Consider the following 19829-nt stretch of genomic DNA (forward strand, 5'->3'; position numbering starts at 1 on the left):
TTTAACTAGAAAACGGAGTCACTAACCCCCTCCTCCCCAAATTATCTAAGCCCTCGGCCAGTATCTGCTGCAATAAACACCGGAATGTGGCCAGGAAAAGGCGCAGGCATCAAGTGCGGGCCAGTGGCCTGGAGGCGCCAGCGCATCTGGCGTCGCAGAAGGGCTCGCGCACCTGAAGTCTGGGTGCCAGGAGTCCAAGCCTCTGCGTGCCAGCGGACCCTTAAGGAAAAAGCATGCCATCAGAGGACCCCTTCCTCTAGTTTTTCAGACAAGCAGAGCAACTACACTGGCAGACTCCCCAAAGCAGGGATGCGATCGCCCATTCCACTGGGATCTTGAAGGAAACAAGAGATCAAAGCCCCTTCCTTAAGGAAAGGGTCCAACTCTGCCAGGAATCCAGTCCTTTCCCTGCTGCTTTGGAGAGTGCGCACGAAGAGCCAAAAATCACACCTAGGTTAATCGAGGCTAGAACTTGAACCCAAAAAGCGCATCCACTCGCTTCCCTCTCCCCGCCTGGGCTGGTGGCTCCCAGGGCTGCGGGGTTCGTGGCTGCCAGGAAGCAGACAGCGCACGGATGCCCCTCTTGCTGCCGCCAGCAGCGAGGGGCTGCGGGAGTCTCCGCCGCCGTCCCGGCCGCCTGTTGGGAGATCCCAACCACAGAGCGTTCGAGCCCTCCCTCGCCTTCCTTTCCTTGCTTTCCTCTCTGGTCCCAGACAGACCTCGGTGCCCAACTTCGCGGGTTCTCACTCACCAGCCCCAGCCAGTCTCGTCTAGGTCGCTCCGGGGGACCACCCGGACCCGCGGAGCCGTCCCCGCCTGGGCAGCCCGGCTCGCGGCGCTCCCGGGGTCGAGCTCGCCAGCTCCCGCCGACTTCGCACAGCAGCCCCCCCGCATCGCCGGGGCGCCCCGGGTGGCCAGGCGCCACGCTGCAGCCCGAGCTGGCAGCGCCCGGCCCCTTCCTCCGCCACTGGCTTTCCTGCCCTGCTCTCTCCTGCTGTTCAGCAAGCTGGTGCCTGACAGGTTCCACCGCCGCGACCACCCGGACTCGCCGCCGGCGCCGCGCCGCCGGGTCCCAGCGCTTCGAGGCGGAGCCAGGACGCCCGCCTCGCGGGCCCGCCTCCGGTGCCGGCCGCCCTCCCTCCCGGGGGCCCTGCCCCCAGCCACCCGCGCCGCCCGGGGCGGTGGGACTTACCTCCGGGACAAGGTGACCCGGTAATGCGTTCAGGCGACGGTCCGCCCGTCTCCCGCGCGAGCGAGCGTGTGGGCAGCGGGGCGGCGCGGCTCCCGCCTGTGGTCCCGGCTCTCTCCTCCTCCCCCCCATCCGCTCCCTCGGCGCCTCCCCGCCCTCCCCTCCCCCGCCGCTCCCTGCCCTGCGCTCGCCGCCCGCGCCCCAGCAGCCGCGCGGGTACTAGAGCGCAGGACTAGGGGCAGCGGCGGCTCGGGAGGCGGGGAGCTCTGGGGCCGCGCGATGGGGCGGGGCCCGGCCCTCTGGCCCCCGCGGAAGGCAGGGGTGCGGGGACACTCCCGCGGCGCACGCCCGGAGAGCGGGTTGGGTAAGGGGCGCCCCGGAGCGTGCAGCACGGCTTGCCAAGCCTGGCAAAAGGCGTGCTGGAGACAACAGCCAAGGTCTCCCCGGGAGAACGACTGCGAGGAGGAGGAGGGAGAGGGAACTGCCCTGCGTGAAGGTGGCCGCCAACTTTGCCCTAGGGGGCCTCCGTGGGAGATCGCGTCTGTCCAGTAGCCCGAGGCTGATGTCTGGGAATGTGAGGGCGAACGCGGTTGGGGAAGGTCGGCAGCCACTGGAGACCTGATGATCGGGTTTTGCCCCTGGCTCCAATAAGATATGGCTCCTCCTGGTCCTAAAGGCCTCCCGGGCTCAGGTTCGGTTTTGAGGTTCACACAAGCCCACTTTATAGGTCTGGTATCTGCTCAAGTCCTAATCAGCCAACCATCCAGAAGAAACCAGGCTCAGAGCCCAGACTCCAAGACACCTGCCCGACCCCAAACAGGTCTTTTGTCCTGGAGTTGCTAGTCCTCCGCAGCTGGAATGGAAAGGAAGGAACTAGGGTGGCTGCCTGAGGGAAGTGGGTACAGGGGAGCCAGAGCTCAGGAGGGCGAACTCCCAAGAGCCTGCATTTCAAAAGTTGGGGGTGGGGGGAGCTGTGATTTTAATTGAATTTCATGAACTGTAAAAGTGATTTAGAAAAACATCTGTGAGCCTGTTTATTACAGGCTCAGACCTGCCCCTAGCCCAGCCTTGCCAGCCCATTCTGCTCCTGTTGGTGAAGGCTGGTTATGCCCCATGAAACTCTCCTAGGGACCCAGCCCTCCCTCCTGCCCGGGGCCCTTGGCCCCAGGAGGTCCTGCTTCCTCTGTCAGACCTCTGGCAGCATTTCCACAAGGTAAGAATTGGAGATGGTGCCAGAGCAGCACCCCTTGGTCCCTCATGGGAGGACTTGGCTCTCCTGGAACCTCAGCAGCCCAAAGAGAATGCTAATGGCAGAGGATGACCACAAGGATGTGTTTGGGTGAAGGAACAACTTAGAGGAATCGGTACCACCTGTGGATTGTTTTTACCCACTTCCATCAGGTCCATCTCCTTCTCTGCACATGGAAATCACACCTGAGGGCACCTCTAGATACCAGAACCCCAAGGCTGTGATCTGCACACTCAGAAAAGAGCATTGTACATTTCTCATTGTACATTTCTCCATCTAGAAGAACTCAAATAGGCCCTGGCCACTCAGCAGTAGAGCCTCGGCCAGGCATATGGCAGTCCTGGGTTCAGTTCTCGGTCAGTGCACACAGAAGAAGCGACCATCTGCTTCTCTACCCCTTCCCTTTCCCCCTTGTGTCTTTCTCTCCCCTCTCCTCTCCTCCTGCAGCTGTGGCTTGAATGGTTCAGAGCAAGTTGGCCCAGGGCACTGAGGATGGCTCCATGGCCTCACCTCAGGTGCTAAAATAGCTCTGTTGCCAAGCAACTGAGCAGTGGCCTCAGAAGGGCAAAGCATGGCTGGGTGGGGGGGTGCTTGCGGGGTGGATTCCCACTGGGTGAATGCGGGAGTCTGTCTGCCTCCCTGCCTCTCACTTAAGAAAAAAAGAAAAACTCAAATGGGAGGTAAATGCCATCTTACCTTAGTAAAGTTGTTTTCTGTTCTTGGATTTTTCCCTGAACAGAACATTCTCCCATCTGAACCACTGGGCTGAACATATAAATACTGTTAGATTTATTTGAGTTAGAGAATCATTATTCCTGTTTATCAGATAAAGAAGCTGAGGTGTTTTAAAAATGGTTAACTGAGATTTCTGTAGGCACCCAATATGTGTGAAGAGCCTGACCCAGGGTCTCTATCTCTTTGTTGGTGCACTTTTACTGCTCAGGCTTTGGGGTGACTTTGAAGGCCAGTTTGTTTTGCCAAGAGAACACCAGCCTGGGTTGCAGCTGTGATTAGCCTTTGCCTCTAGGGTACTGTTTGAATTTTGAATTCTACTTTTCCTAACATAGCAGACAGGAACCTTCCTGAGTGCAGCATACAGTGTGATCCTTGGTCATCTCTGGTTGCCTGCACAGTGCTCCCTTCAAAGTGAATGTTGCAGAGTTAAAAGAAGAAAATGCCTTTGATGTCCTAGTTACTTCGAGACTGATGCTTTGGAACTCGGTATCCTGGCTCTTACAGGGAATGTGTTGAGCATGGATATACTTTTTGGGGGATGGGGGGATTCTTATATTTCCTGAAATTTTCAAAGGCTTAATTTTCATAAATGCTTCTCTCAATTTAACATTGAAACTTACACATTTTCTTGTGTGGATTGAACGTATAACTTTTGCCAGTTATGTAGGTAAGCTCCTTTAGGGCACTGAGTTACACCTACACAGCTCTTTGCTGGTGTATCCCAGGTACTAAATACTCAGTGATTAATAGCTATTGAAAAAGCAACATCGGATTGTAGGATCAAAAGTAAATGTCTCTGAAGAAAAAGGATAATTTAAAAGAAAAAGGAATAGTTCATGATGTGATGTTTATTATTATTATCATTATCATTGTTATTTTCTCCCACCCAGTCATATAGCTTCTATATTCCCAGATGAATGTTGTCTTTTCTTTCTTTTTTTTTTTTTTTCATTTTTCTGAAGCTGGAAACAGGGAGAGACAGTCAGACAGACTCCCGCATGCGCCCGACCGGGATCCACCCGGCACGCCCACCAGGGGCGACGCTCTGCCCACCAGGGGGCGATGCTCTGCCCATCCTGGGGGTCGCCATGTTGCGACCAGAGCCACTCTAGTGCCTGAGGCAGAGGCCACAGAGCCATCCCCAGCGCCCGGGCCATCTTTGCTCCAATGGAGCCTTGGCTGCGGGAGGGGAAGAGAGAGACAGGGAGGAAAGCGTGGCGGAGGGGTGGAGAAGCAAATGGGCGCTTCTCCTGTGTGCCCTGGCCGGGAATCGAACCCGGGTCCTCCGCACGCTAGGCCGACGCTCTACCGCTGAGCCAACCGGCCAGGGCGAATGTTGTCTTTTCTTGACACTGCCCTTCCATATATGCATTCACATCTTTTAAGGTTATTATAATCCTAATAGACCTTACACCTTATTGAAAAAGAAACTTGTCAGGGTCAGGAACTGCAAATGAAGAGAGTATGTCACCAGCTCCCAGCAGATGTGGCAGCTAAGGGAAAGGGTTCAAGGCTGCTGGCAGGCACCTCAGTTGATCTGGAATGGTAGCTGCACAAAGGGCGGTTCTCTTAGGTGTGATCCCTAGTGTTACTTGAAATGTTACCACAACTATCAGGCTATGACATAGCATTGAGATGAGAAAGTGAATGAGGGTCTTTTGAGTATTGGGCAGCGGGACACAGCAGATATTGCCAGCTCTCCTGGATATGGGGTTACCATCTTAATAATGTGTATCTCAAAGAACTTTCAAAGCTAAGAGAGGTTGGTGGGGCCCATTCATATGTTGTGAAGAACTGTCACTCCAGCACCCATCTAGCTCTCAGGCTTTGGACAACTTTTAGTGGAAGCTGTTATATGCCCCGAGAGAGGTGACCTGATGAGGAAAACACAGATTTGAGTTTTTCAAAAGAGAAATATCCCTTAATATGTTTGAACTAAAAGACTTCAGACGATGTGCAAAGGTTAAAAAACACCCATGTGGTGTTATGTGTAGTGTCTAGGGGTCAACAAGACTCATTCTGACATCATCATTAAATCAAATAGGTAAAATGCCTGGCCTCAAACACTGACTTTAATACTCAAGATGAAGAATGGTATACACAATTTTAAAGCAATGTAATTCAGTTTTTCCTTCTCTCCCCCCCCCAAATCTATTATTGTTTGACTTAAATTGATATTATTCAGGAATTGAAAAGCTGTAATATCTTATTAAAATATATAGGGTCTTGTTCATTTAGAAGGACGAAAAGATGACCATTCAGATGTTTGGTAAACCTGATGGGCAAGGCCCTAAGGAAAACATGAATTGCTATCAGAAATAAAAGGACCAAGATTGAAAAACCTAGAACAATTTCTGAGGCAATGTTGAAGGTAAGAGTTTAGAACAGGGAAAATGTTGCAATAGAATGTCAGAATGTTAGAGTTGGAGAAGTCCTTCACAGTCACCTCCTATCACCCTCTTATTCTACCGGTGAGAAAACGGCTCCAGAGGGGTCAAGGGGAGGGTAGTCACTCTCAGGGCTCGGTTACTGACATCCAAATCAGCTCTGCATTCATCACATCACTTTAGAAAGAATCAAGGAAGAAAGAAAGTTAATATACTTTAGGTAACCTCTATAGTACCAGTATATCAGTTATCTGCAGTATATCAAACTATCCCAAAACCCACTGGCTTAAAATGACAGCCATTGATTTGCTTACAATTCTGAGATTTGGCAATGCAGGCCGAGCTGGCTGAGACAGATTGCCTCTACTTCATGTGGTGTTGCCGCAGGCATCTGTGACCAGGTGCAAGTCCAAAGTCTTACTCGCATGTCTGGGAGTCGGTGGGACTGGGATGATGGGGCATAAACCTCTCTTCTTCCAATAGGCTGGCCCAAGATTCTTCCCAAAGTGGTGGCCGCAGGGTGCCCAACAGTAGCAGGTCTCAATGCATACTGTTTTTCAAGCTATCACTTTAACTAATGTCTCATTGACCAAAGCAGATCACATGGCCCCATCTAGATTCAGGAGAGGGGGAATTGGTCACCTCCTTCTAAAGTGACATTGAAGTCTGGTATGTGATGAATTTGGGGTGACAGGTAATTTGGGGCCATTTTTGCAATCAATTGCATCTGAGAATATGATAGGTTCTTTATGTACATAGCCTCACCGAATGTTGACTTGAGCTCTGTGGGGCCAGTGGAAGTGATCCTAGGAGATGAAGAAGCTGAGGCCGGGGACCGAATAGATTGCCTGCCATCACATAGCTAGTGAGTGGAGGAGCAGGGTTCAAAGCCAGCCTGTTTTCAACTTTGGCAGTATTAACAGGGTGTTTGCCAGCAGCCTTCTGAATGCTTACCGTCAGGTGAAGAACCCAGAACTAAGAGCCAGGCAAACCTCAGGGTAAGTGTGTTCCACTTCCCATCACTCTCTGCCCTCTCTGATAGAGTTTCCCCAAATGTGAAATGAGCATAATTAGAATATCTGTGGACTGGTATTTTATGAGGCAAGAATACATTCCACACTCAGCGTGTTTTCCTGAGCAGAGGTGGCTGGTTATAGCTCTTCAAGACAGTTGGCAAGACTGTCAGGGCTTGCTGGTTTTCTTTCCAAGGAAGTTGAGGGGAATGGAAAATTCTAGATTCTTTGCACCAAACTGATGCTGGTGCTGGAAGGCCTTGAGAACACTATGTGAGAAGGGTGACTGGTGTTATATCTTTTATCCAAGTGCTTCTTGTTTCAAGGGGACAGAGGCTGAGTGTGGCCAACACTGCTGTGTTCCTTCAGATCCACCCAGATCCCTTTGGCTGATTTCATCTGCCTGCTTCCTGGCTTCTGTAGACCTTGCTGTTAATGGCTTTCACCTGCACATTTCTTTAGCGGTGTTCTCATTCTGGGAGAGCCTTAATTTCTCTTATATAAACTTGAAATGCCTGCTCCACTCAGCCCCAGGCCTTTAAAGCCAGAGGCTAGAGAGACACCTGAGCATGTCTAGGGCCATGGGACACTGTGGTGTAGTGGAAGGGGCAGGTCAGAGTCTGGTGGATGAGCTGTGGTCACTGTGGGCATGCTAGCAAAGGACACTGCAGAGCTTCCTCCTCCTTTAGGACCTCACCAGACCTGAAATAGCAGGCTTTGCTATCTGTAATACCCATGGCCAAGGCCAGGCAGGTCCACATTGGATTAGGGCTGATGGTAAAGAAACTGCGGAGCCAGAAAGCATTAGGACCATTCTGTTTATAATAAAGTCTCACAATAGTGGATGAACACACAGGTAAGGGAAACCGCCTCTCAGACAAACAAACAGTAAAATGGCCCCTCACAGTGGCGGGTGGGCAATCCACACATCTGCACTCCCCAATCTCTCTCGAGCACAAGCACCTGTAGCTTTATATAGGCCATATACACATGGCACAGCCACACACTCACATACCAATCAGGCACAGTGCTTGCACCTGGTAACCCCGCGAGCCAGCCTAACACAGCTGCTCCACACTACATTTTCTCTCGGTGTCTGTGTGCCCACCCTCTGTTGGCATAGCTTGTTCAGTGGAGCTCACAGTCTCACACACCTGAACTGGAGAAGCTCTGTCTGCCTCTGTGAAACACAGGTGCCGCAGTACCCAGGCAGCAGGTGTCTTGGCCTGAGCTTTCTCTCGTGAAATCAGAGCCTGAAAGTGCAGTCCCCGCATTTCTGGGTGGAGCCTGAACATATGTCAAACAGGCTCCCTGTGGCACAAGAGAGGTTTCTAAGTAGGATCCTGGGACATTTTGTTGTATGATTTACAGTGTCACCCAAGTTTACCGTAAAGATCTCTTCATCTGGCTTTAAGAAGTTAATTGTAGAATTGCTCTCTCTTTGAATGTGACCCTGTTTTGAGACTGCTCATTTTTGTGGATTACATCAGAAGCACACTAAGGTAATTTTGGCTAACCTGACTGGTTGGGGTAGATTCTGTACCTTTCCCGGTGAGCACACCACGCAGCCAGAGATCAGTCAGAAAAGAGATATCAAGTGCCACTGCCCCCTCTGTGCTTGGTGCAGATATTGTGGATTCATTTCCTTCTGCTGCTGTCTGCTGTTTCCCACCCTGCACCCACTTCCTCCCCTGACTTTGATACTGTTTCTTCTTATGAGAGGGTCACTGACCTGTACATACCGATTTGGTCTCAGATTCTCTTGGCCGTTTCCAGCGATGTCAGGTAGCATCCCAGCTTGTGCACAGCACAGCTTCCTGCACCAGCCCCCTATGTCACCAATGCGGCTGCTCCTCCATGTTCCCCGAACCCTGCCTTACCCCTGTCCTGCCTCGGCAGATGACTTCCGTGTGACTTTTATCTCATTACTAACTCCTGTGATTCAGTTAATGATTCATGACATATATTTATTATTATGACAGAGCACAGTATCCTAATAATCGATATATTTCAGAAAAAAAATATTTGCTAAAAGTTGAAAAATAGGTTTTCCGGGACTGCTGGAGAGAAAAAAACTAAGAGAAAGCTTCGCTTCTGAACAGTGAGGCCAGAATTTGCAGCATGTGCTCCACAACATTAGCCCAGAAGCAGGCAGAAGAAATGCATTTGGTGTCCCCTTTGATCCGTGCCGACAAAGCAGTGTAGCTCCACTAAGATGAAAGAAGACCGTGTTCTCCTTGCTGTACAAAAGAACTACGTGCACTAGCATAGCTCTGACATGAAAAACGAAGAGTCTGAGGTCAGTGAAAACGTTGCTGGTGCAGAACTAAGCATTTAAACATGTCATTAATCAGCATGATTTCTGGCATTTTTGTAAAAGGGCTAAGAACTCATTTTTCGTTCAAGAAGATATATATTTTTGGAGGTATGTGCGTTTTAACCTGCCAAAAGTAAAGCTTTCTATTGCAAAATTAACCACTTCTGTAATTTTGCAGGATATGGAACTAGAGAAAAAAAACTCACAAAGGTAAGTAATTCATTTTTGCGATTCTCAGGTTTTCACTCATTTCAAGAACAGAATGCCGCCTAAATGAAAGAACCCATGCAAGTGGCAGGACGAAACCATGGTGCGCGCACCTGCACTGGAGCCGTATGCGCCCGGCTGCAGTCAGGCGGATGCGCAGGGCCCACGGACGCACAGGCGTGGCATCCCTCCAGCTGTTCTGGCAGCCACTCCTTCCTGGGGTTCCATAAACATGGCTTTCTTGATGTCAGGGCACTGGAATGCCGTGAGGATCTTCCCACACAGCAAGCACTGAATGTGCCACACAGAATCTGTCTAGTTTGAGATGCAGGATGCAGGACAAATAGATCCTGGATGGCAATGCAAAGGAAAGAGTACCCTGTGGTCCCAGGAACACAGAAGGGGTTTCAACCAGCTGCGATGTAGCATGCCAAATATTTACATTTTGCCCCCACAGTCACAGAAAGAATAGCAAAACAAACAACTTATCAAATGGCAGGAAGCAGCAGAACAGCAGGGGCAGACGGCGGGGTGGGGGGGGTTGCATGTGCCTCTCCCAGCCTGTGCACTTGTCACTGGTCAGGGACTTTTATCAGTGTCTGCTGTGGGGCATGGGTAAGCAGTGATGCTGGGGACCATGATGGGCAAAACAGATGCGGCCCTGCCATTCAGGCAGGGGAACAGGCAGGGCCCTGCGGATCATGATTCCTCTGACAGGAAGCCTGGAGTCCCAGGAGAGCAGAGTGGAGCACAGTCCACAGGGGCTGGGCATGAGCAGGACAGCTGGCCCTGAGTGCCCTGTGTGTGGGCATTTGTGCACACTGGGGCTGAGGAGACAGTTCTCCCTGGGGCTGAATGGCTCTTACAAGTTTTTAGGTCAGAGGAAGCATGGAGCCCCGGAGCCCTGAAGTGTAATTTGTGTGAGGTTGGAAGTCAGGGTGGGGTGGTGGGCAGCGGCCTGATCACTAAAAGCCTCAGACCAGACCAGGGTTAAGGCGGTAGGATCTCATCCTTGGGCCACAAGTAACCTTTGACTAGAAGAATGATGGAATCAGATATATATATATTATATATATATAATATATATTATTAATATTAAATATATATTATATATATAATATGGTGTGTATATATATATTTACCATGAGTAAATTTTTCATAGAGAGCAAAGAAAGATGATGAGCTTTGAAGATTCTTTCTTTAGACAGCTCTGAAATCATTACCTATCATTAGCCACACTGATGTTTTCATATTTTTTTAATGTGTTTCTTGTACAAAAATACCTGAAGGCAAGTGCCGTAACTCCCTCGTTCAGGGTGATACCTGAAATTCCCATTATTCTGGGCCAGGCAGGCATCTCCTCTTGCCCCTTGCCTGCCTCACCAGTGACTACACGGTGACACCCTACCCACAGGCAGGCTTGTCTCCCACATCCCCACGTCCAGAGCAGGACACTGGGACCTTGTCCTTCTCTTAAGACTGAAATCACCCTTCCAATGTCTGTTGGCCAGACTACTTCCTGCACCATTGTTCTTTATTCACCTTACTTATGACACTTGCTGAGCTGGAAGCTCTTTGCTGGTAGACTGCATGTGTGTGCACATGTATATAGGTGAGGGTGCATGTGTGCGTGGGCACTTTGGAAGGTGAGTGCCAGGGGGCATCATTGCCAACAATAGCTGTCCCAAATGCAATTCATGGTAAGAGCTAAAAATTATTAGAGGAAGAAATACATGCCATTTGAATAATGTGGGACATTCTTGCTGCGAACAAAACTACATAATTTCTAGGTTTTATGCATTATGTGTTTTTTTTCCTTCTTATATAAATATATTTGATAATAAAAAATGTGGATTACCTGTAATTATTGTACATACACACATACATACATGCACATACACATTTGATTCTGTCAAGGTTTCCATTGCCACAGGCTTTCAGTGGTGGCTGGTGGGACTCCCATAAACCAGGTACCAAACAGTTCATGGCTGGAGAGACGGACAGTGCTGGAATCTGAGACCTGCCACCTTCCACCCACGTGCTGACTAGCGGCACCCACAGAAGTGTATTCTGCCTTGGAAAGAAACTGTTTAGGCACCAAAATAGTCAACAGGTAGAAAAATACATTTTGTTGCTTCACTGAAAACACAATTTTCAACAGAAGCACGTCTTTTTCCTGCAAGCACCTAACTAGGCCCTAATTGTTGGACAAAGGCAAATCCCGGAGAAGCAGCCTAGGCGCCACAGCAGCACGAGCATGCCCCCATGCACACGCACCCCTGCTGCCCTGTCCCCTAGGCCTGTTCTCCCACGATGCTGTGTTGTCGGAGGGGGCACGCATGGCGGAGGCTACAGGCTGGTACCCAGCACAGTCTCCCGTCACAGAAACCACAGCAGAGCCTGGAGGGGCAGAGGCCAGGGTGGCGACATGGAAAGAGAAAGCAGCTGTGCCAGGCCTCCCTGCTCTTTCCAAAACTATCAGCCCTAGTGCTCAGACAGTGTGTTCTCTTTCCTCTCCCCTCTGCTCCTCTCTGGCTATTCTGCCTTGCTGCCTGCTAACCTCCATCTCCCAGACCACCCACCTCCGCTCACTTCCCTTCTGCGGAACTCAAGGGGGGGAGTGAAAGGAAAACATCAAGACATGTCAAGTGTCCTCAAATGTTCTAAGGTGACAAAATCAGCTGAACTTCTAAGTTGAGTAGATGGAAGCTTAAAGCAGTATGCACAGTGCTTATTTTGTCTGAGAACAGAAGGAGATTCATGTCTTTCCTGTATTCTGGCCTATCACAGTTGTCAGACCCACGGGTTCTGATGTCCTATAAATAGCCAGCTAGCCAAAATCAAGAGTAACACAGGAATGATTAAAGATCTTCAGACAGATGCCACAATAACATCTACTGTGATTTCAATGGCAGGCTCTGATGGAGATGTCCGGAGGGCTTTCTCTTCTCCTTGCAGGGGACAGGGGGTCCATTGAAGAGGGCAGGCAGCCCTGTGGCCAGGAGCTGTGCTCAGCCACTCTGTGGGCTCCTCCTGCTGCACTTGCTCCAGAGCATCCTGAGAACATGATAAACAAGACGCACGAGGGTACTTGCACAATGAGGGAGCACGTGGGCACTGCTGTGCCCATGCCTGCGCTGCCTGGGCCTCCCTGTCTGTGCAGCACCTAGCAGAGGCCCTCCCATATATGTTCCCTTCACTCCCCAGAGGCTGCCTCTTATAATGATAGGTGTTCTTAACCCAGTTTGCAGGAGCAGCCTGGGTTCCACAGGGCTGGTCATGGGGTATGAGGGACCCACTCATTCATTTTCATAAGAAGGCGCTTCTCTCTGAACCACACTTTGAAACCCATTTTTGCGTCGAATTCCACTTGGCTTTTTACTTTTCTGGCCACTGCTTTATTTACTTACTTCCATTTCCTTTGTCTTCCGATGACGTCATATACCCAGTGCCCCATCTCAGGGTGCAGTGTCAGAGTCTGTGTGCCAGAGTCCAGTCCATTCCCTTCTGAGGTTTTCTTACCTCTCTGTGCACTCCTTTGTGAGTCCTTTAAAAAAAGATCCATTCATTTTTACAAAGAGGGGAAGAAGAAAGAGGAGAAGGAGGGGAAGGGCAAGGAGAAAGAGAGAAGGAGGAAAAATTAGAGCAGGGAGAGCAATGAAAACCCTAAATCAGAGGTCCCCAAACTATGGCCCCCTGAGGCCATTTATCCGCCCCTGCTGCACTTCCGGAAGGGGCACCTCTTTCATTGGTGGTCAGTGAGAGGAGCACATTGACCATCTCATTAGCCAAAAGCAGGCCCATAGTTCCCATTGAAATACTGGTCAGTTTGTTGATTTAAATGTACTTTCATTATTTTAAATATTGTATTTGTTCCCGTTTTGTTTTTTTACTTTAAAATAAGATTTGTGCAGTGTGTATAGAGATTTGTTCATAGTTTTTTTTATAGTCCAGCCCGGTCCTCCAACAGTCTGAGGGGCAGTGAACTGGCCCCCTGTGTAAAAAGTTTGGGGACCCCTGCCCTATAGGCTCCGCTCATGAAGTGGAGGCTGAAGATTGTGAGGGAGGACACATGCAAACACATGAAACCTGCTTCTTCCCAGATTCAGGAAGCAGCCACTCAATACATTTCTCAGTTTTTGTTTGGCAAAATGAAGATGCTAATTTCTAAATTTCACCTCACACCTAGAGGCATTGGGAGGGTGAATGAGCTTCCATTTTGGACATTCAGAATGCTGGTGTCCCTTGGTGATAGTGCATTAGCTTAAATAAATTCTGCTCCAGTAACTGACTGTTTGAAATCCTTGTAAGCAGCAAGAGCACCACCCTTCTCTAGGCATGGGACTGTATTTCACCTTTAAAGAGCCATGCTAGTTTATATTTCATTCTCCATTCCCAGCTCTGAGTGCGATGGTGCCTGGTGACTGCACACAGCAGCCCCATGAGGCAGGGGTTGGTGCCACTGCCACTGCTCACACAAGGTCCAAAGAGGTCAGGTGACATCCTGAAATCACTCAGCTGGCAAGAGCCATCATGTGGAACAAACTGATGCCAGGCTCATGCTTAGAAGGATTAAACTACTTCCGCTCTCCTCACCCAGGGCCAAGTGGGTTACAAAAGATCTACTCATCCTGGCTTTGTATCATTCATCTTTATGGACTTCTGCCTCCCAAACCTGCATACTCACAGATGCTCAGAAGTGGTCTTTGTGTCATGCTTCTATGCTCATGACAAGTCAGTTCAGTAAGCTGACAGCAGATCCCTGGGATGGGGAGTGGGTTCCCTCAGTGCCTGCTGAGGGCCTCCACTCTTTGTCAGCTTTTCCCCCTTAGGTCTGACACCAGCCCCTCTTCCTATACATCATTATATATCCTAGATATACAGTCGCTCCTCGCCAGATTGTGGTTCACTTTTCATGGTCTCACTGTATTGAGGATTTTTAAATTGTATATATCTAATTTTGTATCATTAACTTTTTGCTATATTGTGGGATTTTGCAGAATATAGGTATTTTGATATATTTATTATTTTAATTCCTTTTGAATTAAAATAAGAAAAATAAGTGTGGGAAAGGTTAATAACAGTGAGGGAAAGGTTTATAAGAGTGTGGGGAGGGTTTATAAAGCCTTAAAATATATATATAAATAATAAAATAAATATAAGATTACTACTTCGCAGATTTTTGTCAATCATGAGGGGTTCTGGAACCTAACCCCACTGGTCTTGTTTCACTGAATTTCTATTTACTTGCACACTTATTGAATCACTGTTTTATCTTCTCTTGAGGCTAAATATTCTAATTCTATTTTAATTCAACCTTTCTTTCCAAATCTATCTTTCAATCTCCTTAATCTATTTCACTGAGTACATCTGGATAGCCTCCCAGTTCCCCACACTCCCTGATGTGATCCTGGGGTTGTGCAGTAATGGGGTGTGGTCTGGCTCAATGTTTAGTGTCATGCTTACAATGGGGACCCTGTGACATTGGATCCTGGTGATCTCTACCCAGACACCTTCTGATTACTTTTTCTGATGTGTGCCCCCACCTTACAACATACTATTCTTTCTCTTTTTTTATTTTTTTATATTTTACTTAGAAAATTAAATTTAACCAGGTGACATTGATCAAAAAGAGTATATAGGTTTCAGGTGAACATTTCTATAGCATTTGAACTGTTGATTATGTGGTACAACCATCACCCAAAGTCATCATTTTCCATCACCTTTTATTTGTCCTCCTTCACTCCCTTACCTCCTCCCCCACATCCCTCTTTTCTAGTAATCACTTCACTTTTATCTATGTCCATGAATCCCAGTTTTATATCTCACTTATGTAAAATCATAGTTCTTAGCTTTTCCTGATTTACTTACTTCACTCAGTATAATGTTCTCAAGGTCTATCCATGTTGTCCTAAATGGCAACACATCATCATTTCTTATGGTTAAGTAGTATTCCATTGTATATACATATTTGCCACTTCTTTATCCAATCCTCATCAAAGGACATTTTGGTTGTTTCCAAGTCTTGGCCACTGTGAATAATGCTGTAATGCATGTGTCTTACATACCTCTACTGGGTAAATACCCAGTAGAGAGACTGCTGGGTCATATGGTAGTTTTATTCTTAATTTTTTGAGGAGCCACCATACTTTCTTCCATAATGGTAGAACTTGTTTACATTACCACCAGCAGTGAATGACAGTTCCTTTTTCTCCACAGCCTCTCCAACACTGCTATTACCTGTCTTGTTGATAATAGCCAATCTAAGAGTTGTGAGGTGTTATTTCATTGTAGTTTTTATTTGCATTTCTCTAATAGCTAGTGAGGATGAGCATCTTTTTTTATATATCTGTTGGCCATTTGTATGTCTTCTTGGGAAAAGTGTCTGTTCAGGTCCAAATTGGATTATTTGCTTGTTTGTTGCTGAGTTTTGTAAACTCTTTATGTATTTTGGATGTTAACCCCTTATAGGAGCTGTTGTTTGAAAATCTCATCTACCATTGGTTGGCTATTTGTTGTCAGTGGTTTTTTTGTTTGTTTACTTTTTGTTTTGCTGTACAGAAGCTTTTCAGTTTGATATAGTACCACTCATTTATTTTTGCCTTAACTTCCCTTGCCTTTGGTTCAAATTCATAAACTGTTCTTATCAAATGTTTTTTTCTGAATCTATGATAGGATTATATGATTTTTGTTCTTTGTTTTGTTGATGTGGTGTATTATGTTGATCAATTTACACATGTTGAACCATCCTTGTGCTACTGGAATGAATCCTTCTTGATCGAGATTTTTTTTAATGTCTTGTGTTCGATTTGTTAGTATTTTGTTTAGGATTTTTACATCTCTATTCATTAGAGATATTGGTCTATAGTTTGTGTGTGTGTGTGTGTGTGTGTGTGTGTGTATTGTTCTTGCCAGGTTTTAGTATCAGGGTTATGTTGGATTCATAAAATGTGTTAGGGAGTATTCTTTTATTTTTAAAAAGACTTTGAGAAGGATAGGTACCAAATCCTTAAAAGTTTGGTAGAATTCATTAAAGTAGCCATCTGGTCCTGGATTTTTATTTTTGGGGAGGTTTTTGATAGTTGTTTTTATTTTCTCCCTGCTCATGGATCTATTTAGATTTTCCACTTCTTTATGATTCAGTCTAGGAAGATTGTATAGTTCTAAGAATTTATCCATTCCTTCTAGATTATTGAATGTTGTGGCATATAATCTTTCATACTATAATCATTTGTATATCTATGATGTCTGTGGTAATTTCTTCTCTTTCATTTTGGATTTTGTTTATATGAGTCATTTTTTTTCTTAGTGAGTCTCATTATGAGTCTCACTACGAGTCTCACTACAGGGTTTTCAATTTTATTAATCTTTTCAAAGAAGCAGCTCTTTGTTGTATTAATTTTATCTATATTTTTATTGCTCTCTATTTTATTTAATTCTGCTCCAATTTTTACTATTTTCTTTCTTTTACTGACTTTGGGTTGCCTTTTTCTAGTTCTTTAAGATGTATTGTTAAGTTGTTTATTTGGAATCTCTCTTGTTTCTTGACATAAGCTTGTAATGATATAAACTTTCCTCTTATTACTGCTTTTGCTGCATCCCAGAAATTGTGATATGCCCTCTTGTCACTTTCATTTGTCTGTTTATAACTTTTGTTCTCTGCTTTTATTTCTTCTTTGTCCTAGTCATTTTTTAGAAGTATGTTGTTTTATTTCCACATTTTTTTTGGTTGTTATTTCCTTTTTGCAGTTGAATTCTAATTTCAAAACCTTATAGTAAGAAAATATGCTTGGCATAACTTTAGTATTTCTGACTTTGTTGAGGTTAGTTTTGTGGCTCAACATATAGTCTATACTTTAGAATGTTCTATGCACACTGGAAAAGAATGTATAATCTGATATTTTGGAGTGAAATGTCCTGTAAATATCTATTATGTCCATTTGGTCTAGTGTGTTGTTTAAGGCTGATATTTCTTTATTGATTTTCTGTTTGAATGATCTATCTCAGTGGTAGTCAACCTGGTCCCTACCGCCCACTAGTGGATGTTCCAGTTTTCATGGTGGGCGGTAGTGGAGCAAACAAAGTATAAATAGAAAGATAGATTTAACTATAATAAGTTGTTTTATAAAGATTTATTTTGCCAAACTTAGCAAAAATCTGACATAAAGTATTTGGTAAGTAATTATTATTATATGCTTTAACTAGCTGTAACTTTGCTTTATAAATTTTATAAAGTCAAGTTACTTCCCTACTTTATAAATCACGATTACTGTGGAACCAGTGGGTGGTTAGAAAATTTTACTACTAACAGAGATATAAAAGTAGGTGGTAGGTATAAAAAGGTTGACTACCCCTGATCTATCTAATGCCATCAGTGGTGTGTTCAAATCTCCAAATATGATTATGTTTTCACTTTTAGATCAGTTAGTAGATGTCTTCTATATTTTGGTGCTCCCTGGTTTGGTGCATATATATTAAGAACTGTTATATCTTCTTGAAATAATGTTTCCTTTATCATTATGTGTAGGAATATGCTATGAAAATATGCAGAGTTAAGACAACAGTTATAGACAGCAAGATACCCTAGGGCAAAACCTCTGAGTGGATGAAAGTCCAGGGGCCTCTCTGACTGTGTACCGGAAACAGCAAAACAACAGGATAAGATTCAGTAACAAAAAATGTTTATGCTCTCAGAACAGAGCTTAAAAAGTCAACATGTTCCTTGTCCTTTACTTTACCCCCTGAAAACTGCTGTCTGCTTCCTTGAATTATTTGTACTTGCTAATAAATATATGAGTAAAGCTGAGGACGAGGTTTCAATCCTTCAGTATGCTGACCAGGGCCATTGCCTCCCCTCAGCCCCTTGGACCATATCATCTGGTCTCCAAGTAGTTCTGTTGTTGCTGCAACAATTATGAAATGCCCATCTTTGTCTCATTACTTTTGTTGTCTTGTAGTCAGCATTGTTAGATATTAGTATAGCTACACTGGCTTTTCTTTGGGTATTATTTGCTTAGAGAATCATATTCCAACCTTTCAGTTTGAGTCTACTTGTATCCTTGCAGCTTAGATGTAATTTTTTTTTTGGCAGAGACAGAGAGAGGGACAGACAGAGACAGACAGGAAGTGAGAGAGATGAGAAACATCAATTCCTTGTTGTGGTTCCTTAGTTGTTCATTGATTAATTTCTCATATGTGCCTTGACCGTGGGCCTTCAGCAGACCGAGTAACCCCTTGCTCAAGCCAGCAACCTTGGGCTCAAGCTGGTGAGCCTTGTCAAACCAGATGAGCCCACGCTCAAGCTGGCGACCTCGGGGTCTCAAACCTGGGTCCTCTGCATCCCAGTCCAATGCTCTATTTACTGTGCCACTGCCTGGTCAGGCTAGATGTATTACTTGAAGGCAGCATATGATTGGGTTTTGAATTTGATCTAGTCTTCTACTCTGTCTCCTTATTGGTGAGTTTAGTCCATTTTCATTTAGGGTTAATATTGATACTTGAGGATTTCCTATAACTATTTTATCTTTTGTTTTCTGGGAGCTCTGTGCCTCCTTTGGTTCTTCTCATTTGTGTTTTTGTTTGATGATGTTGCATACATTCTTTTTCCTGTTTCTTTTTTTTTAAGCTGTGTTTCAGTAGTGGTCACCATTAGGCTGTTAAGAGAAAAATGTTTATATATACAAGAGTCCTTTGTCTTAATAGTGCTTCTGCACTCTATCCTCCTTTGCTACTGCAGATCTTTATCTTCTCTCCTCTTATATTACTGTTGTCACACAGTATCCTTGCTTTTATTGTGATCTTTTTTGAGCTCTTACTTGTAGTTTTGATTTGTTTTCTCCTTTGTACCTGGTTGAATAACTTCCTTGAGCATTTTCTGCAGCAGGGTTTTTTTTGGTGGTAAATTCACTCAGCTACAAATTCTGAAGATGGTGCTGGAGTAGGCAGTCGTACCAACATCCACCTCTCAGAACCAAAGTGAATTACAAAATAATTTGAAGAACTATCATCTGGAAAAACCAACTTTGGACTAAACTAAGAGGACTCTTCAACAAAGGAACACTGAAGAAGCCACACCGAGACTGGTAGGAAAAGCGGAAACGTAGAGAGGGCTGCCCAGCTCCCTGGAGCAAACGGCAGCTGGGAGAGACTCGCGTGTCGGGAAGTGAGTTTAGCAGAGAGGGGAGGGTCCTGAATCCCAGGAACAAAGCCCCGCCTGCAGCCCCAGAGCCCAGAAGAGGCATAAGGACAGTATTTAGCTGGAAACAAGTCAGGATACTGTTTGTGAGAAAGAGTCTGATTTCTCAGACCCAGGAATCTTTTTAAAGGAACCACGCAGAACACCTCTCTCACAACCACTCACTCGGGGCTCCGGGGGATGGGGAGTGAGGAGAATACCAGAGTAGCAGGAGGAGAGTGTAATCTAGGAGGCACAGGGAGAAACATTTTGGGAGATAGCCACCCTAACACCTGGGAAGAGTCACTCCCCAAATCTGAAGTGAATATTTCCCCCGGAAACAGCAATACCAGCAAAGGGAAGAAGAACAGCAGCCAAACAAGCTCCCCCATGGCACTCAGAGCAGAGTTGCTTAGAAGCAGGGAGCTTTTGGGGCGACAGTAGTAAGTGTTAGAGTCTGAGCTGCAGCACCCCCATCCACACGGCTGAGAGCTCGCCGGAGGGCGGGTGGCGGTGGGACGCAGAAGCATGGTTCTGTAGGCAAGGGCAGAAGCCTGC

General features: G+C 46.3%; 1 protein-coding gene across 2 annotated transcripts in view; it reads right to left on the reverse strand.

Annotated features, from left to right (window-relative positions):
• Positions 1-1311, reverse strand: part of SYNDIG1 (synapse differentiation inducing 1) — a 253541-nt gene extending 252230 nt beyond the window's left edge. The window contains exon 1 of one of the 2 annotated variants that reach the window (XM_066234944.1): positions 1193-1311. The gene's annotated coding sequence lies outside the window, so the exon portion shown is untranslated. Of the gene's footprint in view, positions 1-751; positions 1056-1192 lie in introns of those variants that run through there. The other variant, XM_066234945.1, reaches the window with a different exon arrangement.
• Between the last annotated feature and the right edge of the window lie 18518 nt (positions 1312-19829).

Source organism: Saccopteryx bilineata, chromosome 6 (genome assembly GCF_036850765.1).
Source record: "Saccopteryx bilineata isolate mSacBil1 chromosome 6, mSacBil1_pri_phased_curated, whole genome shotgun sequence".
Lineage (NCBI taxonomy): Eukaryota > Metazoa > Chordata > Mammalia > Chiroptera > Emballonuridae > Saccopteryx > Saccopteryx bilineata.